Here is a 22,252-nt window from a genome sequence, read left to right on the forward strand (position 1 = left end):
AAAAAAGCAATCCAGAGATATTTAGATATTTCACACACATTATGTGGAATAGTTTCTGTTGACCTGTTTTAGCAAGATATTTAAAATAGCCTTTATGTTCTGCCATAGAATTTTCCAGGATTTCTATTTAGTAATTTTTACAAGATGATTCTTAGCTTCTCGATGCTGCTGTGTAATTACTTTTCAGAAGCAAGACAGACTAAGCCCATTTTCTTATTTCTATTGAGTTAGTGTTCATTTTGGCAGTCACTATAATTACATTGTGCTGAATTCAGGATTTATTCAGAAAAATAAAATGCAAATGGGTGCAGTGCTGTTACAGTCCACATACTGGTTTCCCTATAAATGATTTCACAAGTGAAACATTCCTGTCTCTCCAAAGGCTTTCAAAACACTACAAAAGGAATATTATCAAAAGCCTTTTTTCTAACTCAAGGCAAAACATGTAGAGGAAAACTAAAACATAAAAGGAACAAAGCACTCTCTGTAATTATACTTGCAAAAATGTTTCATTTTCCCTAAATATCACATGTATTTTTAGCAGTACTTATTTTGCATGTTTAATATTATACAGTTACTGGAAAAAAACTGTTCTTGAGAATCAAGTCCATTACATAAAAGAAGCTCTCTTCTGTTAAACTATTTTGAATTAAAAAAAAAAAAAACTTCTCTAATATATTCATTACTGTAATTGTATTTTTTAAACAGATAAATCTATTTCAAAAAAAAAGTTTTTCTGAGCTAGAAAAGCTTCATCTCAAAAGTGATGGGAGAGAGATTTATAAAATCAAAGAATCTAGAAATGCAAATAGTTGATCCAGACAACAAAGAGAAAATAATAACATTCTCAAGTACTGGTAAAGCTTCCAGTAAGATTTTAATAGTAGCTGGGACCATTTGAGTATTCTTATTAAAGGAATGGGATTCCCTAGTGGCTCAGATGTAAAGAATCTGCCTGCAGTGGAGGAGACCTGGGTTCAATCCCTGGGTTGAAAAGACCCTCCTTCAGGGGTGAAGGAGGAAATGCCAACCCACTCCAGTATCCTTGCCTGGAGAATCCCAAGGACAGAGGAGCTTGGTGGGCTACAGTCCACTGGGTCACAAAAGAATAAGATGATGTAGTTATAAAATATTTATTATGTTCCTACTTTGCATTAAGCTAATATGAAAAATTCAAGCATAAAAATGCAATGTAATTTATAATAAGGCCATAAATTTACAAACTATACCTTATGAGTGGGCAGAGTCTGATCTTTATGATTTTTGTTGACATATAGCAGTTCAGGTGTCCATGTGGCCATTGTGATAACTACTTATAGTGAAAATTTAGGACTGTTCTTTCCAGTTCTCCATTTTGCTAATTTCCCTGCTATAGTTTCTTTATATACCCATTCCATCACTCCAAAAGCAGTCCAGGTAATGGTTATCAAATAAACTCTAAGCACTTGATAAGCTTTCAATTAATGTTCATTAAAGAAAGATTGAATAAATTATTCTATTTCAGACTTAGCTTATGAGTAAATATTTTATTCATCAATGGATAAAAGAATACTTAGGAAGTTTTATAATACATAACTAATTTTTTGTGTAGTACTTGGCATATATAATCATCTAAGCTGATATATTTGTTACATTTCAGATTACATCATTTTAGCTGGCTTATGTTCTATGTAAAAGGGCAAGCCCAGACAAAGAAATACTGTTTTACATTTGATAAATTTTTAAAAATTTGTTTTGAAATAATTATGAAATCATTGCAGATTCCAGAAATAGTACATCAATTACTCTGTAACATTTACCAAACTTCTGCTAGTGATAACCACTTACATAATTATCGTGCAGTGTCCAGAGCTAAGACATTTTACATTAGCACTGTTAAAGAGGAAAAGTTTTCCTCTTCTCATGAAGGTTAATTTGGCTGGTCTAATAATTAAGTTGACATAAGAAAAACAAATGTGATTCTGTGTATATGGAACCTCACAAAAACTTTAGAGGACTCAAGACAGTCAGGTGACTGAGGCTTGTGTGCCATCCTGAGCTGAGGAGAAGCTGTGGGGATCTGGGACTATAAAGGGGAGGAAACAGTTTACAGGGAGATAGGAAAAGCCAGTGTCTAGAAAACAAATGTTTGTCATGCCACATAGAGATAATGGGACAAGAGTAAGTTCTTGAGAAGCAAGAGCAATGGTAGCGTTTTTCTTACAATATTTAGTCTTTTGTCCTCAATTGCTAGAAAACTCCAGAGCCACAAAGGTGAAATGGTGTCTTATTATTTATAGCAAGCCCCTTTCTACCACAACTGGGTTTAAGTTAATGAGGTGACTTTTGAAAGCATCAAAAGGTGGAGACTGGTGGTCTGGAGAACCAACATTGTGGTTAGAGAATTGGAACATTTAGTCCCCTCTGAGGATATCTGGAGAAGGGAGAGGGGCTAAAAATTGAAGTAGTCACTGAAGGTCCATGATTTACTCAACCATAGCTAGTTGGGAAGCCTCTATGAACATCCAGAATGACTGTGTAAGCGCTTCTGGGCTGGTGAACACATGGGGAGAGTGATGCTCTCAGAGGTTGTGGAAGTTCCCGCCCTCCTCATATCTTGCCCTACATGTCTGGCACATCCCAAGTTATATCTTTTTATAGAAAAATGGTAGCCAAGTGAGTAAGTGGGTTTCCTGAGTTCTGTCACCCACTCTAGCAAGTACTAGAACTCAAGGAGGGACTTATGCAAACCTGTGATCTACAGCCAGTCAGGTAGAAATACAGGTGACACCTTGGGCCTGTGACTGGTGTCTCAGATATGTGGAGGAGGGCAGTGTCCTAAGGGGCTGATCCTCTAACTTTTAGAGTATGATGCAGTCTCCATGTAGATCAGGTAAATTTTGTGTTTTAATTGAGTTGAATTATAGGACACACAGCTGGTGTCTGGAGAATTGTTTGGCAGTATGAAGAGATCAATATTGCTGGGAGAAATATCAATAACCTCAGATATGCAGATGATACTACTCTATGGCAGAAAGAGAAGAGGAATTAAAGAGCCTCTTGATGACACTGAAAGAGGAGAGTGAGAAAACTGAAATAACTCAGCATTCAGAAAATGAAGATCATGACATCATCCAGTCCCCTCACTTGCTGGCGAATAGATGGGGAAACAGTGGAAACAGTGACAGACTTTATTTTCTTGGGCTCCAAAATCACTGCAAATGGTGACTGCAGCCATGAAATTAAAAGATGCTTGCTCCTTGGAAGAAAAGCCATGACAAACCTAGACAGCATATTAAAAAGCTGAGACATTGCTTTGCCAACAAAGGTCCATATAGTCAAAGCTATGGTTTTTCCAGTAGTCATGTATGGATGTAAGAGTTGGACCATAATGCAAATTAGTACAGCCGCTATGGAGAACAGTGTGGAGATTTCTTAAAAAACTGGGCTTAGAACTGCCATATGACCCAGCAATCCCACTTCTGGGCATACACACTGAGGAAAACAGATCTGAAAGAGACACGTGCACCCCAATGTTCATTGCAGCACTGTTTACAATAGCCAGGACATGGAAGCAACCTAGATGCCCATCAGCAGACGAATGGATAAGGAAGCTGTGGTACGTATACACCATGGGATATTACTCAGCCATTAAAAAGAATTCATATGAATCAGTTCTAATGAGATGGATGAAACTGGAGCCCATTATACAGAGTGAAGTAAGCCAGAAAGATAAAGACCAATGCAGTATACTAACGCATATATATGGAATTTAGAAAGATGGTAATGATAACCCTATATGCAAAACAGAAAAAGAGACTCAGATGTACAGGGCAGAATTTTGGACTCTGTGGGAGAAGGCGAGGGTGGGATGTTTCGAGAGAACAGCATCGAAACATGTATATTATCTAGGGTGAAACACATCACCAGCCCAGGTTGGGTGCATGAGACAAGTGCTCGGGGCTGGTGCACTGGGAAGACCCAGAGGAATCGGGTGGAGAGGGAAGTGGCAGGGGGGATCGGGATGGGGAATACATGTAAATCCATGGCTAATTCATGTCAATGTATGACAAAAACCACTACAATATTGTAAAGTAATTAGCCTCCAACTAATAAAAATAAATGAAAAAAAAAAAAAAAAGAAGAAGGCTGAGTGCTGAAGAACTGATGCTTTTGAACTGTGGTGTTAGAGAAGACTCTTGAGAGTCCCTTGGACTGCAAAGAGATCACACCAGTCAATCCTAAAGGAAATCAATCCTGAATATTCATTGGAAGGACTGATGCTGAAGTTCCAGTACTTTGGCCACCTAATGCAAAGAGCTGACTCATTAGGAAAGACCATGATGCTGGGAAAGATTGAAGGCAGGATAAGGGGATGACAAAGGACAAGATGATTGAATGGCATCATTGACTCAATGGACGTGAGTTTGAGCATATTCTGGAGGATAGTGAAGGACAGGGAAACCTGGCATGCTGCAGTCCGTGAGGTCACAAAGAGTTGACATGACTGAACGACAATGAAGTGAACTCTTCTCTCCATGGTAAGACTGGGCATAAACCAGAAGAGTAGAGTTAAAGCTTATAGGGTCCTGAAAAAATTAATTAATTACCTCCTAATTTTTTTTTCAAATCAGAATGTAAACAAATAGGAGTTGTAATTTGTATAATCACAGTGAAATTATTGGTAACACTCAGGATGATTTCTGAATGCTTCAAGAATCATGGTGACCAAACATTGCAAGAGAACCTGCTACTGGAATGAAGAAAATGAACACAAAGCACCAAGCAATAACAACAACAAAATTTCGAATTCACTCAATTTGAATTGTTGTTGTTTAGCCTCTCAGTTATGGCCGACTCTTTTATGACCCTGTGGACGGTAGCCTGCCAGGTTCATCTGTCCATGGAGTTTCCCAGGCAAGAGTCCTGGAGTCGGTTGCCATTTCTTTCTCCAGGGGACCTTGCCGACCCAGGAATCAAACCCGTGTCTCCTGCATTGGGAGGTGATTCTTTACTGCTGAGCCACCAGGGAAGCCCCATAATTTGAATACATAACATTCAAAACTGCAGTGGTATTTATTTGGGCATTCATATTCTTAGTGGCTGAACTTTCCCTTGCATATATGAAAGTCTCTGGATCCAAACTCAGGAGACCTGTTATCAAGTCCAGACTCTAATAATTATTGGCTACATGATTTCAGATGATTTGCTCAATATTTCTTGCCTATTTTTTTCATCAGTAAAAGGAGAATGAGATCTGTGCCCATCAGACAGGGTCATTTTGAATGTCAAATAAGACCATTTAATAAGTTCTCTTAACTCTAAAATCATATGCTAAATTTAGTAATCATTATTTTTGCTCTTCAATCCTATGTATCTTAGCTCATAATTGAATCTATAAACATAATCCATCTTTCATTCTGTCCTGACTTTATATTCTTCTAATGATCTAGCTACTTTCAGTGGAAAACTATAATAAAAATACCAAAATAAAAATCGGTTTTTGAATGACTTCTAAATATATGAAGCACTAAACTTGTGTAACTTTTTAGTTCTTTTAAACAATTATTTTTCTTTCTTTCTTAGAGTGACCTCATAGCATTTTGTTTCTGCCAGGTTAGTATTTCTTTTTTTACACAATATCTAAGGTAGAATGTAGCCTGCCCTGTGACATGTTTGCTTGTCCGATTTTTTAAAAAAATAACTGAAAAATGTTTGAAGCAAAGTAAATACTTAAGATTGCCCATCAAAATGATTTTTGTTGTTTTACTTTAAATACTGTTTTGTACAACCGGGAAATAACACTTCCTAGTAGCATTGGTCCTGTATCATAGAAATTACTTAAATACAGTAAATCACATGTAAAGTATTCTTAGAAGTGGAAAAAATCAAAATTTACCTTTTTCGACCTCATTCCCCTGAATCTAAAGAAATTTATTTCATTTACACTTAATAAACAGCAATCAGCAACATGTAGTTTCACATTAAGACCCTCATTAAATTAAAGGACTACTTTAATGTATTTTCCGGAGTTATACTACCATGGAAGAAAAACTGAATTTTTGGCTCATTTTAGGGTTAAGTTCAACAGGTAACAATATTAGACCTGCTTTCTAAATTGACTTGTTTAAACATTACCAATCATGATACAAGTGAAAAGGAGAATAAGAAGACAGGCATTGTATTGAAAACTGAGTTGATAAAATACTTGGTTTATTGATGGCAGTGGCTTATTTTTGTAATCAAGTTTTTCTCAGACTAAAAAAAATTATTTCATAACTTGTCAGCAATTCTTTGATAAAGAACAGTTAAAGGAATGTCAGCAGAAGTTCAAAATGATGCTAAATTGGAGAGGAAAGTTTGCCTGGAATTAACATATTGCCAAAATGATCCTTGAAGTAGACCATCTGCCACTATTAGATCATCATATTTCCAATCCAGTGGAGGCCTCTAAATACAGGTATTGTTGTCCTAGTAACAGAAAGGAAAATTACAAAGAAGGGAAAAAAGAAAAAAAAAAAAAAAAAACCCTCAATGCTTGTAATTTAAGAATCAATTTTAAACCTGATATCTGATGATGGAATTTACTATATTGTTTGAGTAATTTCTGTAACTCACAGATTAGTATTTTTCTTTGAATTTGTACTAAGATGATAATAGATATACAACTAGGGTGAAAGACAAGGAGAAGCAAGTCATGCACAGAGACTGGGGAATAACATTCCAGGTTCAAAAGCCTAAGGAGGGAACTGTGTTATCATGTTAGCATTCACTCAGTAGTGTAACATTTACAGAATAAGGTAAATATTCACCCTTTGTCTACATAATGTACAGTGTTGCTAATTATGTACAAAAGTTAACACATGTATTTCTCTGCATGCATCTTGAATTAGTTACTGGTGGAAGTTTCAAACATTAGGAATCAAATCATTGGAATGAATTTTACACATTTTTTTCATGTGCTGTCTGTAGTGCTCATTTTCATTTCTCTAGTTCAACTAATTTTAGTTTCATTTGCGTTTATGCTCTAGATACTTAATGACTAAAATATATAGTCATTTAGAAAATATTGCTACATAGGAATACTTGATCTTTACCTTTATCAATAAAATTGTCAACTTGGATTAGTGGGATTAAAATGTGATGTCTTCTTTTGCTCTTTATTTATTATCTTACAGCACAGCAGTGAACCATAAATCAGTTCTTTTGAGCACAGTAGTAGATATTATTGCTTCTGGCTAACCACACTTTGATTGATACAGATATTAAGCCTAATTAAATTCTGTGTGGATATTAGCAGTTAACACACTAACTGTTACCTGGAGTTATGTTAACTTTTTATGTTGGAAAATTATTTTTTTCATAAGAATGGAATTAAAATTTTGTTTTCCTCAAAATAATAAGAGACATAATCTGAGAGTAAATTTCAGGTATATAGTTTCTAAGGGAATACAATTTAAAGCCAAGGAACTCAACTAGACACTTCAACTATCTTAATATACAAGACTTTCTATAAAAATGCATTAAAAAATTCAGTGATTCCACAGTACCAGCTGCACCTCCCTGCTCATATTCTTGTGACTTTTCTGTTCACCTCACTGATTTTAAATTCCTGGTATCTGTATCTCAGTGCTTTGCTCCCCAGTGGTGCTTCTGGAACCTCCTTATTCTAGTCTTCTTTAAAGCATTCAGGTTTGTATTTTCTGTCATTAGTGTAAACCACCCTGTATCTCTTCATATTGAAAGCATTTTTCAAATACCCAAGTTGGCCTCTTAGTCTATGATTGTAATTCTTGGTTAGATATCTATTCTTCATAATTTCTACTTTGATAACTCAGTGGTTTCAGTATCCATGAAGATAAAAATTCCCAAACTCACAGCTTCTTGGTTATCTCATCAGCATTCAGTATGTCAAATGCCAGTTAAATGGAGGATAACCACCAATTTTTTGTCTAAATTCTTCCCTTTTACATCTGTGAAAGTACTGGCACAATCAAGATTCTGAGCCTCTCACCTCCAAGAGTTTCCTCATACCCTTTGAAATTTATTTCTCCCCATCCTATGCTCCTTCTCTCCCCAGACAAGGATCTATTTGCTTTCAAGCACTATCAGCTAATTAAATCTGTTCTCTGCTCATATAGACTGGAAGTGAAAGCTAATTTATGTGGTTTTATAATTTAGCATAACCGTTACTTATTCCTGGCATCTTCCACATTTTTTTAATTTTTATTTTTGCCAAATTGGTTTTGGAAAGAGTAGAAACCATAAAAGAGATATAAAAATATCAGTATATGTAATGTCAAGATTAAAATAAGGCAATGACTTGATTTTACTGATCCATTTTTAAACTCTTATTGGATCTCCATTCTACACTCCCAGACTTTGTCCTAGTATTAAAAAGAGTCTCTCGGGACTTGTCTGACAGTCCAGTGGTTAAGACTGAACTTCCAATGTGGGGTGCGGGGCATTGATTCAATCCCAGGTCAGGGAACTAAGACCCCACATGCTGTGTTGCATGACTGAAAATAAAATAAAAGGCTTAAAAAAGTGTCTCTAGCTTATTAAAATCTGCTCCATACTTTTAAGTTTGATTTTTATTTTTTTGAGATGAGCAAGTATATCTACTCTTTAGTATTTATGAAGATGACCTTTAGAATTTTAATTCTGGTTGAGGTATTGGGCAAGGTATTTAATCTTCCCAAGCTCTTTTCCCTCCACAGCAATACAGTGATATGCAATGTGCTTACTTTCTGGGGTTGTGTGAAGTTCAGTTTAGTAAATCACAATAAAGAAAACAGAAAAAAAAAATCAGCATTACTCATAAAACCATTTCAAAATAATTTCAGTAACATTTAGAGACAAATGTATTCAATTTTACAATGTTTCAAATGTTTATTTTCTAAAACTGTATAAGAGTAGGTGCACTAAACATATTATCTGGTTAGTCTAAAGTTCCATCTATTCCAGTGGCGTCAGAGCTTATTTTTGCAAGAGCCATCATAATAATTACCCTGTAGGAGGCAATGTCCTTCATGGTGACCAGCCTCACTTCATCACCTTCAAAAGGTCATTTTTGGCCAATTTTCCTTGGTTCCTGCGACTTCAGGGAGCTGATCACAGCAAGCTTGCAAATCAGAAATAAGATTTCTCCCTTCTTGGTCCATTATGTATAAAATTGTGATGTTAAAGTGCTTTCTGGAATCACTTAGATTAGCCCAAATGATGACGGCTTGATGTTTTCCTGGAATTTTTTCATACATCGTCTGCTCCAAAATGAAATAATGATTCATAACGTAGTCCTCACTCAAGGCACAAACACGTTACTAATGAACATTTGCCTTAATGGAGTGGGTTCTATTATAGTGAAAGAAGACCTATTGTTCCTTGGCAAATCTATCTTAGTACGTCTGTGGATTTATAAAGAATAATAATGATTTAAGCAATTCATAAACATGTGCAGTTAGATTTCTCTACAGAGAGAGCAATGCAACAAAAACTCAGCAGTGGATCTTTTACTGTGGGTAGATGTTCAATCGATGTGTATAATTGATGAAGTCAAATCATTTTTAATAGAGATACTGACAAGTGGGCCTCTCTCATAGTTCAGTCAGTAAAGAATCTGCCTGCAGTGCAGGAGACCTGAGTTCAGTCCCTGGGCCTGGAAGATCCCCTGGAGAAGGAAATGACAACCCACTCCAGTACTCTTACCTGGAAAATCCCATGGACAGAGGAGCCTGGTGGACTGCAGTCCATGGGGTTGCAAAGAGTCGAGCACAACTGAGTGACTAACACTCCATTCATTGAGAAGCACCACTTGAGGTTGATAATGGTGACTAATTAATTTTACTTTTTATTTGTATTGGAGTGTAATTGCTTTATAACGTTGTGTTAATTTCTCGTGTACAGTGAAGTGAATGAGTTGTCAAGTATACATATATTCTCTCCCTCGTGAGCCTCTGCCCGCCCCCATCCCACCCTCCAGGCCATCACAGAGCGCTGAGCTGCGCTCTCTGTGCCCTATGGCAGCATCCCACTAGCTCTCTGTTTACACATGGGAGTGTAAATGTGCCAGTGCTACACTCTCAGTTCATCCCACTCTAGTTTTATAACTGTGTTTCTAGTGCAGGTCAGCTGGAAATCTTGTGATTAAATTAAAATAGTAAGAAATAAATGCTATCATTGGGAGTTAGAAATCTAATAATCTGTTACAAGTAGTTTATCAAAAGTTTTATTCCTGGAATAGAAGAGTTTCTAAAGATACCTAAAACATGCAGAAAGACGGAGAGAGATGGGGAACAGATTCTATCAAATGTTTATATTTTATGTATGTATGTGGGTAGATAATAGATGAATGATAGATGATAGAAAAACAGCTGCGTATGCATGTATACTTGTCTTACACTCCCTGTTTGCAACAACACAGGCCTATAAAACAGCAAGCTGGGTAGGACCTAGGGTCTGCCAGAAAGGCAGGCAAAATAAGTAATGTATATGAGCGTTCAGCAAGTGTCAATCAAATGTTTTAAATCCCCACATTTAACCTTCACAACAACCCCACACAGAATGCTCATGTCAAGATTCTGCGTCCAACCATTCCTAAAAACAACCAAAAAAAAAAAAGGTAAAAACTGAGTTTGTTTTTATTATAAGCATTTATAAATGTATTTGGTAGCAAATCATGCTTTAAATTGTCAGGCTGTTAATGTTATTCATAGTCATTTTTTCATCTGACCAAGTGAGAATATGCAGTTGCTTCCCTCCAAATTATTAATAGGTTTGTTTATGAGGTGTAACGTAGCTTGCAATCTGTGTAATGTAATACTTATCAAACTGTTTTAAAAATAGATTCAAACATATATCTGGCCCCAAGGATTTGGAATCACAGAATTGTGGGGCCGTGTCCCTCCCACATCAGGGAGAGAATATGATTATAGGCCAGCATATCAGTGGCTTATTCTTTCTGCTTAAACAATAGTGTAGACACAATAATTAATCACCATCATTAACAGCAACAGCAGGGGGAATTTTCACTTAATTGCAAATAAATGAGTTGGGATCTTTGGGATTGTCTCTCGATGAGCCAGAGAATAATTCAACTCTTTTTATTTGTCCATTTATAACAGTGGTGTTTTTAAGAAAACTGGTTGAATGTTTCTCTTCTGTTTCATCTCCCTTCCTGCTGAAGAGAACTAAATTTGCTCATAAAGTGCTGAGGAGTCTGAGACAGCATAGAAAATTCTAGTAGGTGATATGTCAAGTTTAGCTGGCTCTTCCTAGAACAGCCGGTTTGCCTTTTCTTGCAGATACTCTAAATCATATAACTGAACTTGGTTTTTATTATTAGGAAAAGCTGGTTTTGAGGATGCTTACAGTAAATTTTGTGTCCAAATACAGTAAGTGTGTAAAACATCCTTTGGCAGATTTTCAGAAGTAACGTTGAATAATGTTTCACTTTATTTTCCCTAATAATTTTTCCTTTTCAGTCATTTACCCAGTATAACATATTTTTGTCATGTTGAATAGTATAGGATTTTGTAAGCTAGCTTAAAATTTTTGCAATAAAGTAGATAATATGAAAAGTAATTCAGTGTAATTCATGTTTTTTCATTTAACATTGTAACACAAATCTTTTTATTAGAACTTTTCATAAATATCATATTTCAGTGACTACATGAGATTGCATTCCTTCATGATTTACTTTATCACTTCCTTCTAGTTGATTGAATGCATTTCCACACAGTTATTAAAATAATTATGTGATTAACATCATTATGTATAAAGTTTATAACTTAGTTTAGGTAGACTGATATTAGAAAAAGAGAGTAGAGGATATTGAAAAGCAAGAAAGAGGTCAGTTTAGTATTAGACCAGTGTATATATTTTCAAAATTAATGTATACTTGAAAGGCAAAATATTAGACTAAAATATATGAAATCTCTGGGAGCCTATGCCTGCCTAGAGGTGAGGGCAGAGGCAGTCAAGCTCTGACCCAACATGAATCCAGTCCAGGAAGATACAAAATCACATTGTTCCTTTCATGGGAGAAAATTGCTGAATTAAAACCTGTCTGTACTTAATTTTAAAGAAATTTTAAACATCTCACTTTAAATATAGCTGGGGTTAGGCAAACTCAACCTAAGTCTTTATATTATATTCAAAAAGAAGTAAACTCACTTCAAAATCTTAGGTTAATAATAATTTTCTGTGGTGAAATATGCATTAGATTTCTCAGAATTCCAGAAATCATGAATATTTATAGTTAAATCCTTTAAATATGGTTGGAGTATAAAATAATCAAATAAATAAAACATGTCACTTTAAGTCTTTCTTCATTTTTAAGAAAATTTATGTTGTTAGCTAACGAGAATAGTTCAGACCCTCTTTCCTTTTTATACACTTTGAATAATTGAATCTTCTTCTTCCCCAAGATTTGCCTCATAGTTCATTTAAAAAATGAACATAAGCAAGACTCCTAAAATGCTTCATATTTGCAATCCTACACTACTTTCTTCTCCACTTGTAATTCCTGCCTTTGAGCTTCTTAAAAGGAAAAAAAGATAATTCCTGTTCCTATCAAAGTCTTGTCCAGATCCTCCATTTTTTCTCAAATTCTCATAACCTCTAGGCCTCTTAAGGAATTCATTCCTGAAATAACCTTCATACAGGATCCTAAATTTCTCCTGTGGTACTAAATCATCTTCATTAACATAAAAGTAAAAGAAATATAGCCCTAAAAAATCAAGCAAAAAAGGCATTTATAAAATCTTAAATCTGTCTTTGCTCATGTTTATCACCCTACTTTTTCCTCTCTTTCACAGTGAGCATTTTTGAAAGTGTATTCTATGATATTGACTCCGGTCCTTACCACCTATTCTCTAGCCAGTTCACTCCAATTGCATTTCAGTTGTAACTTGTAGAAATGTGCTTTCTTTCATGCAAAGCTAGTAACACCCCATATTAAATAAATGAACATTAAAAAAAAAAACCTCATTGCATCACAATAAATTAAAATGCCACAAAGCAATTCCAAGTTCATGACTTTGTCAAAAACAAATTGAAAGAACATTATGCACAGATAAGGCAAAGATGCTAACTACTTATAGATAGCACCTTACAGGTTTTTTCAAATACATACTGAGTGAGAATAAGCAGAGAATAATAGTTCCCTGGAACTGTTCTCTTTAAGTCATAGTGAATTCACATTAAATGTTGTTGTCTGATCTCAGTATTTAGCAGTCTCCCTGAAACACAAACTTGCCTTGCTCGCAGATATGAAATAATTTTCTCACTTGCTGTCAGCATCCCTTTAGTGGTGCTTTCTCCTCACGTGTATTTTTAATGCAGGAATCCAGAGAGCTTGATTTAAGTCTCTCTCTGCTATATTTATATTTGTATTTATTTATTTTGAAAAATTAATCATTTATTTCACCACTCCTACAAACTTTTTCAAGTTTTCCATTTTCACTTTTAATAGAAATGAGTTTCAGGCTTAAATTTACACACTGGCAAACATACTTGCAAATCATATAGTTAAGCTTCACATTAATAAAACCAAATACATATATTTTTCTTTTTTAAAAAATTTATTTATTTAATCGGAGGATAATTACTTTACAGTGTGTGTGATGGTTTTTGCCATATATTGATTTGAAACAGCCACGGGTGCATGTGTCACCCCTCATCCTGAACCCTCCCCCCACTTCCCCCTTTACCTCATCCCTCTGCGTTGTCCCAGAGCACTGGCTTTGAGTGCCCTGCTTCATGCATCAAACTTGCTCTGGTCATCTATTTTACATATGGTAATATATGTGTTTCAATGCTATTCTCTCAGTAGCCTTCACCACATATTCCAAAGGTCTGTTCTTTACATATGTGTCTCTTTTGCTGCCTTGCATATAGGATTATCATTACTGTCTTTCTGAATTCTACATATATGCATTAATATACTGCATTGGTGTTTCTTTTTCTGACTTATTTCATCTACCTCACTAGAACTAACTCTGATGTATTCCTTTTTATAGCTGAGTAATATTCCATTGTGTGTATGTACCAAAAATTCCTTATCCATTCATCTGCTGATGGACATCTAGGTTGCTTCCATGTCCTAGCTATTGTAAACAGTGCTGTGATGAACATTGGGGTACACATGTATCTTTCAATTCTGGTTTCCTTAGTGTATATGGCCAGCAGTGGGATTACTGGGTCGTATGGCAGTTTATTTCCAGTTTTTTTAAGGAATCACCACACTGTTCTCCATAGTGGCTGTTCTAGTTTGCATTCCCACCAGCAGTGTAAGAGGGTTCCCTTTTCTCCACACCCTCTCCAGCATTTATTGTTTGTAGACTTTTTGATGGCAGCCATTCTGAAGGCATGACATGATATTTCATTGTGGTTTTGAGGTCCCATCACCTCTTGGGAAATAGATGGGGAGACAGTGGAAGCAGTGTCAGACTTTATTATTTTGGGCTCCAAAATCACTGCAGATGGTGACTGCAGCCATGAAATTAAAAGACCCTTACTGCTTGGAAGGAAAGTTATGACCAACCTAGATAGCATGTTAAAAAGCAGAGATATTACTTTGCCAACAAAGGTCCCTCTGGTCAAGGCTAAGGTTTATCCAGTGGTCATGTATGGATGTGAGAGTTGGACTGTGAAGAAAGCTGAGTGCCGGAAACTTTATACTTTTGAACTATGGTGTTGGAGAAGACTCTTGAGAGTCCCTTGTACTGCAAGGAGATACAACCAGTCCATCCTAAAGCAGATCAGTCCTGAGTGTTCATTGGAAGGACTGATGCTGAAGCTGAAACTCCAGTACTTTCGCCACCTTATGCGAAGAGTTGACTCATTGGAAAAGACCCTGATACTGGGAAGGATTGGGGGCAGGAGGAGAAGGGGATGACAGAGAATGAGATGGCTGGATGGCATCACTGACTCGATGGACATGAGTTTGAGTGAACTCCGGGTGTTGGTGATGGACAGGGAGGCCTGGTGTGCTGTGATTCATGGGGTTGCAAAGAGTCAGACACAACTGAGAGACTGAACTGAACTGAATAATGAGTGATACTGAACATATTTTCATGTGTTTATTAGCCATCCATATGTCTTCTTTGGAGAAATATCTGTTTAGTTCTTTTGCCCACTATATTTTTAATATGCCATATTTTGGTGATCTCTAGCCTCATGAATATTAAATATCATTTTTGTGATGAAAATTCCTAAATTTCAGGCACATGAATAGAATACAGGTATCTCAAATTGGATATGTTCTCCAGGCATCTAAGCTTAATAAGGTAGCTTTGCATTCTCCATGTAACCTGCTCTATATCTGTGTACCCCAAGTTACCCACATTTTAGTAAATGGCACCATCTTCTACTTTGATACTAAATCACTTAATATTAGGAGCATCGTTAATTATTCCCATGTCCTTCATCTGCATATCTATTCCATTGGTAATAGAATATCACCTTTCTTTCCAAAATGAAACTTGGCTTTACCACATTCTCTCCGTATTCTCTCCATTTCCAGTGGGAGGGACCATTCTGTCATTTCTAGAGAAGGATTATCTCATCTTTCCCGGCTGGACTCAGTGCTTCCCGATGTGACCTGATAGTGCATCTCCTTTTTAATGCCAATGTGATAATTCAAATATGGAAATTGAATAATTAGCAGACATAAAGAACAGACTACTAATATCAATTACCTCAGATATGCAGATGATACCACCCTTATGGCAGAAAGTGAAGAAGAACTAAAGAGCCTCTGGATGAAAGTGAAAGAGGAGAGTGAATAAGTTGGCTTAAAGCTCAACATTCAGAAAACTAAGATCATGGCATCTGGTCCCATCACTTCATGGCAAATAGATGGGGAAACAATGGAAACAGTGGCTGACTTTATTTTTCTGGGCTCCAAAATCACTGCAAATGGTGATTGTAACCATGAAATTAAAAGACGCTTACTCCTTGGAAGGAAAGTTATGACCAACCTAGACAGCATATTATAAAGCAGAGACATTACTTTGCCAACAAAGGTCCACCTAATAAAGGCTGTGGTTTTTCCAGTGGTCATGTAAGAATGTGAGAGTTGGACTATAAAGAAAGCTGAGCACCAAAGAATTGATGCTTTTGAACTGTGGTGTTGGAGAAGACTCTTGAGAGTCCCTTGGACTGCAAGGAGATCCAACCAGGCCCTCCTAAAGGAGATCAGTCCTGGGTGTTCATTGGAATGTCTGATGCTGAAGCTGAAATTCCCATTCTTTGGCCACTTGATGCGAAGAGCTGACTCATTGGAAAAGGCCCTGATGCTGGGAGGGATTGGGGGCAGGGGGAGAAGGGGGCAACAGAGGATGAGATTGTTGGATGGCATCACCGACTCGATGGACATAGGTCTGAGTAAACTCCGGGAGTTGGTGGTGGACAGGGAGGCCTGGTGTGCTGTGACTCATGGGGTCTCAAAGAGTCGGACACGACTGAGCAACTGAACTGAACTGGACTGAATAGTAAAACTAAGTTAAGACCAATACAACTGATTTCATGTCATGCTTTTCTCTAATTCTCAAATCTACATCAATCTTTTAGGTCTGGCATAGCTCAACCAAGATATGCCTAGGATATCTTACCTAGGATAAGCGACCTAGGTAAGCCACCACTCTAGTTTATTTCTCTGCTTACCATTGAACTGGAAGTTCAGCCTCTGTACCGCAGCATCTAATTCAATCTCAGAGACAGATTGTCGATTGAAGTAGAAAAGAATAGTTTTATTGCTTTGCCAAGCAAAGGGGGCCACGCTGGATTAACGCCCTCAAAACTGTGTGTCCCGACTTGGAAGGGATAGTGAGAAGTCTTATAATCATGGTTCAAACAGGCCATGATCAACTTGTGGACATTCTTCTGATTAATTGGTGGTGAGGTAAGTGGGAGTCAACATCATCAATCTACTTGTTCTAACCAATCTGGGGTCTATGTGCTTTTGGGCAGCATACAGTTAACTTCTCCCACCTGGTAGGGGTCTTGATGTCTGTAAAACAGCTCAGGTATTGTTGTATGTATCCCTTGGTAGGGAGCCAGGATGCTGCCCCAAGGCTGCACTGTTATTTCTCTTGACTGTCACTTTCTCCTTTGTCTCTATCGCCTCCTTACCTAATGAACAACTGCTTGGATCTCCCCTTTGGAACTGAGGAAGGTTATGGAGGCTAAATGAAGCCTATTTCCTGAAATCAAGAAATGGGAACACAGAAAGGTTTTGTGCTGAAGAGCCCCCCAGGGTCCTGCTGGATATCACCATCTTCGGTCATTCAGTTTCATTTTCTTGATGACATTTATCACTGTCTGAATATAGGTCATCTGTTCATTTGCTTACAATTTGCCCTTTCTCTCCTTCCCACAAATTTAAGTTTTGTTAAAACAGATTCTTATCTCTAGTTCCTTTTATATTCCTACTTTATAGGTTGCAGTTACTATCACGAAGTAGGTGGTCAGTAAATGTTTTACTGAAGGAATGTTGTTCAGTCACTAAGTCCTGTTTGACTCTTTGTGACCCCATGAAGTGCAGCATGCCAGGCTTCCCTGTCCTTCACTATTTCCCAGAGTTTGCTCAAACTCATGTCCATTGAGTCGGTGATGCTATCTAACCACCTCATCCTCTGTCATCCCTTTCTGCTCCCGCCCTCATTCTTTCCCAGCATCAGGGTCTTTTCTAATGAGTCAACTCTTCGCATCAGGTGGCCAAAATACTGGAGTTTCAGCTTCAGCATCAGTCCTTCCTATGAATATTTAGGGTTGATTTCCTTTAGGATTGAGTGGTTTGATCTCCTTACTGTCCAAGGGACTCTCAAAAGGGTCTTCTCCAGCATCAGAATTCAAAAGTGTCAGTTCATTGGTACCCAGCCTTCTTTATGATCCAGTTCTCACATCCATGCATGAGTACTGAAAACACCATAGCTTCGAATATAGGGAAATTTGTTGGTAAACTGATGTCTCTGCTTTTTAGTACACCGTGTAAGTTTGTCATAGCCTTTTCTTCCAAGGAGCAAGCATCTGTAGCTTGCTACAGAAAATCATATTTTCTCCCAGAAGGTTTTCCATTAATTGTTATTCTTGGTTAATATACAAAAGTATGAAATAGTTAATACTGTATAATATAATTACTCAAGCATCTTCCTTTCATTTTTCTCTTGCATATTTACAGTTTTGCATTTATTATACTGATTAATGTACTTGTAGCAAAAGAAGTCTATGGATGAATAAATTTAATACCACTTATAATTGGAGCTACAATTTGATAATAAAATTATCATTTATGCAGGGGGATATATTCAGACAAGACATGCTTAAATCAAAGTAATAATAAGAAACTGGGGAAGTAAATAAATGTGTCATTTGCATGGAACATGTATTATTTGCACAGAATAATACTTATAATTAGGGTAGCCAGAAACAAAAATAGAGCATTTCAAGAATCAGACACATAACTATATTTTAATCTATCAGTTAATAAAATGTAAAGACATTTCAAAAATCATTAGAGATCTTTAATCAAGTCACATAGTTTTCTGTCTGCTTCTGGAAGTGCCTTAGAGAAAGAAAGCAACAATTTTAAAGCATGCTTATCAAACACCTTGGAGTTCAAAATTATTCTTTCTTTTTTTTAGATATAGAAGCTAAATGGTCTCACGGCAACACATCTGGTGAGTGACAGACTGTGACCTCAGGCTCATCCTCTTGCTTTCCTGCTGCTTCTCATACAAGGCCTATGGCATTACTCAGTGACCAGGAATATTTTAGCCTGCATTTCCATATTGCATCCAGAGTTATATGATAATGACTGCTGTGAGTTGCCATTTAGCTAGAACTTTTATTTTTCTAACGTGAAACCTGACGTTTCTTTTTTAAAGGAAACTTACTGGCTCTGTTCCTATTTTGCTGTTTTATTTCCAATGATATTTAGAATTTATTTCAGAACCTTAGAAGATGTTTTACAAGACAGTTTGCTAAGATCGAATGTGCTGTATCAGCAGGCATGAAAGCACAGAAAATATTCTTAAATTTGTAAATAAATTATTGTATCCTGATCAGTTATTCACCAGTAGTTTTGGTGTTGTAGCAGCTTACAGTTTTATAGGAATAATAACTTACAACTTAATATGACATTCGAAACTACACTGTGGAATAGATTAACGGCTACAGTCAGTCAGGTATTCACTGTGAAAGCATTTTTGTTGTCTGTTTGAGCTCTTCTATATCCATCCCAAAATATAAAATATGATTATGTGATATAAGATGCATATAGGGCTAGTCACCCAATGGTGTTTCACATATAAAATGATGTTTTGCACTTCTTCTTCACTTACATTGAATGTAGTAATTTTGAATGAATTATACATAAAATGAAAAATTGTGATCATTCTCATATTCCAGGACACAAAACAGTTTAAGAAGCTAGAAAAAATTGTTCTTAAAAAGTTGGACTTTTGTAAGATTACTCTTCAAAAACCTAAGACATATTCTTAAAACCATCTACATAAACAGCATTCATAATTTTAAAATATATAATTGCTGTGATTTATGTCAGAGAGTGTTTTGCCTATGTTCTCCTCTAGGAGTTTTATAGTTTCTGGTCTTACATTTAGATCTTTAATCCATTTTGAGTTTATTTTTGTGTATGGTGTTAGAAAGTGTTCTAGTTTCATTCTTTTACAAGTGGTTGACCAGTTTTCCCAGCACCACTTGTTAAAGAGGTTGTCTTTTTTCAATTGTATATTCTTGCTTCCTTTGTTGAAGATAAGGTGTCCATAGGTACATGGATTTATCTCTGGGCTTTCTATTTTGTTCCATTGATCTATATTTCTGTCTTTGTGCCAGTACCATACTGTCTTGATGACTGTGACTTGGTAGTAGAGCCTGAAGTCAGGCAGATTGATTCCTCCAGTTCCATTCTTCTTTCTCAAGATTGCTTTGGCTATTCGAGCTTTTTGGATTTCCATACAAATTGTGAAATTCTTTGTTCTAGTTCTGTGAAGAATACCGTTGGTAGCTTGATAGGGATTGCATTGAATCTATAGATTGGGTAGTATACTCATTTTCACAATATTGATTCTTCCAATCCATGAACACAATATATTTCTCCATCTGTTTATGTCCCCTTTGATTTCTTTCATCAGTGTTTTATAGTTTTCTATGTATAGGTCTTTTGTTTCTTTAGGTGGATATACTCCTAAGTATTTCATTCTTTTTGTTGCAGTGGTGAGTGGTATTGTTTCCTTAATTTCTCTTTCTGTTTTCTCATTGTTAGTGTATAGGAATGCAAGGGATTTCTGTGTGTTAATTTTATAATCCTGCAACTTTACTATATTCATTGATTAGCTCTAGTAATTTTCTGGTAGAGTCTTTAGGGTTTTCTATGTAGAGGATCATGTCACCTGCAAACAGTGAGAGTTTCACTTCTTCTATTCCTGTCTGGATCCCTTTTATTTCTTTTTCTGCTCTGATTGCTGTGGCCAAAACTACCGAAACTATGGACCTACCTCCCAGAATATTGGAAATAAAAGCAAAAATAAACAAATGGGACCTAATTAAACTTAAAAGCTTTTGCACAACAAAGGAAACTATAAGCAAGGTGAAAAGATAGCCTTCAGAATGGGAGAAAATGATAGCAAATGAAGAAACAGACAAAGGATTAATCTCAAAAATATATAAGCAACTCCTACAGCTCAATTCCACAAAAATAAATGACCCAGTAAAAAAATGGGCCAAAGATCTAAACATACATTTCTCCAAAGAAGACATACAGATGGCTAACAAACACATGAAAATATGCTCAATATCACTCATTATCAGAGAAATGCAAATCAAAACCACAGTGAGGTACCATTACATGCCAGTTAGAATGGCTGCTATCCAAAAGTCTACAGGCAATAAATGCTGGAGAGGTTGTGGAGAAAAGGGAACCCTCTTACCCTGTCGATGGCAATGCACACTAGTACAGCCACTATGGAGAACACTGTGGAGATTCCTTAAAAACCTGGAAATAGAACTGCCATATGACCCAGAAATCCCACTCCTCGGCATATACACCGAGGAAACCAGATGTGATAGAGACACATGTACCCCAATGTTTATCGCAGCACTGTTTATAATAGCCAGGACATGGAAGCAACCTAGATGCCCAAAAGCAGATAATGGATAAGAAAGCTGTGGTACATATACACAATGGAATATTACTCAGCCATTAAAAAGAATTCATATGAATCAGTTCTAATGAGATGGATAAAACTGGAGCCCATTATACAGAGTGAAGTAAGCCAGAAAGATAAACACCAATCTAGCACACTAACACATATATATGGAATTTAGAAAGATGTTAATGATAACCCTATATGCAAGACAGAAAAAGAGACATGGATGTATAGAACAGACTTTGGACTCTATGGGAGAAGGCGAGGGTGGGATGATCTGAGAGAACAGCATCGAAACATGTATATTATCAAGTGTGAAACAGATCGCCAGTCCAGGTTGGATGCATGAGACATGTGCTCAGGGCTGGTGTACTGGGATGATCCAGAGGGATGGGATAGGAAGGGAGGTGGGAGGGGGGATCAGGATAAGGAACACATGTAAATCCATGATTGATTCATGTCAGTGTATGGCAAAAACCACTACAATATTGTAAAGTAATTAGCCTCCAACTAATAAAAATAAATGGAAAAAAAAACATATATATATAATTGAAATTTAATTTACCTACAGAAGTACATGAATCATGAGCGTACAGTTAAGTAAACTTTCAGTACACACCCATGAACACAACCATGTAAGTACCACCAGTTCAACAAAGTATTTCCAGAAAGTTAGAAGAAATTCTCATGCCCCCTTCAATTTATGAGCTTTTCATTTATTTTATAAAAGTAAAGGCTGCTCTGACCTTTAGCCCACTATATTATATGTTCCTGAAATTTGTATAAATCAAATAATAAAAAATCATTCTATTATGCTGGTTTTTGTTCAAATTTACATTTTTGAAGTCTTGTTTTTGTTCTTATGAATGTAGTTATTTATTAGTAATCCCATTCATTTATTCATATTAGTGTTGATGGCCATTAGAGTTGTTTGCTACTTCAGGATATTACACATCAGTTCCATTCAGTCACTCAGTCGTGTGCAACTCTTTGCGACCCCATGCACGTCAGGCCTCCCTGTACATCACTGACTCCTGGAGCTTACTCAGACTCATGTCCATTGAGTCTGTGATGCCACGCAACCGTCGCATCCTCTGTCATTC

At 36.5% G+C, this 22,252-nt stretch overlaps 1 long non-coding RNA gene across 1 annotated transcript in view; it reads left to right on the top strand.

Annotated features, from left to right (window-relative positions):
- LOC122707927 overlaps nt 1-22,252 on the top strand; it is a 62,697-nt gene that overhangs the window by 11,631 nt on the left and 28,814 nt on the right. The window contains exon 3 of the long non-coding RNA XR_006344960.1: nt 18,627-18,662. This is a non-coding gene — a long non-coding RNA (uncharacterized LOC122707927). The remainder of the gene's footprint in view (nt 1-18,626; nt 18,663-22,252) is intronic.

Source organism: Cervus elaphus, chromosome 14 (genome assembly GCF_910594005.1).
Source record: "Cervus elaphus chromosome 14, mCerEla1.1, whole genome shotgun sequence".
Classification (NCBI taxonomy): Eukaryota; Metazoa; Chordata; class Mammalia; order Artiodactyla; family Cervidae; genus Cervus; species Cervus elaphus.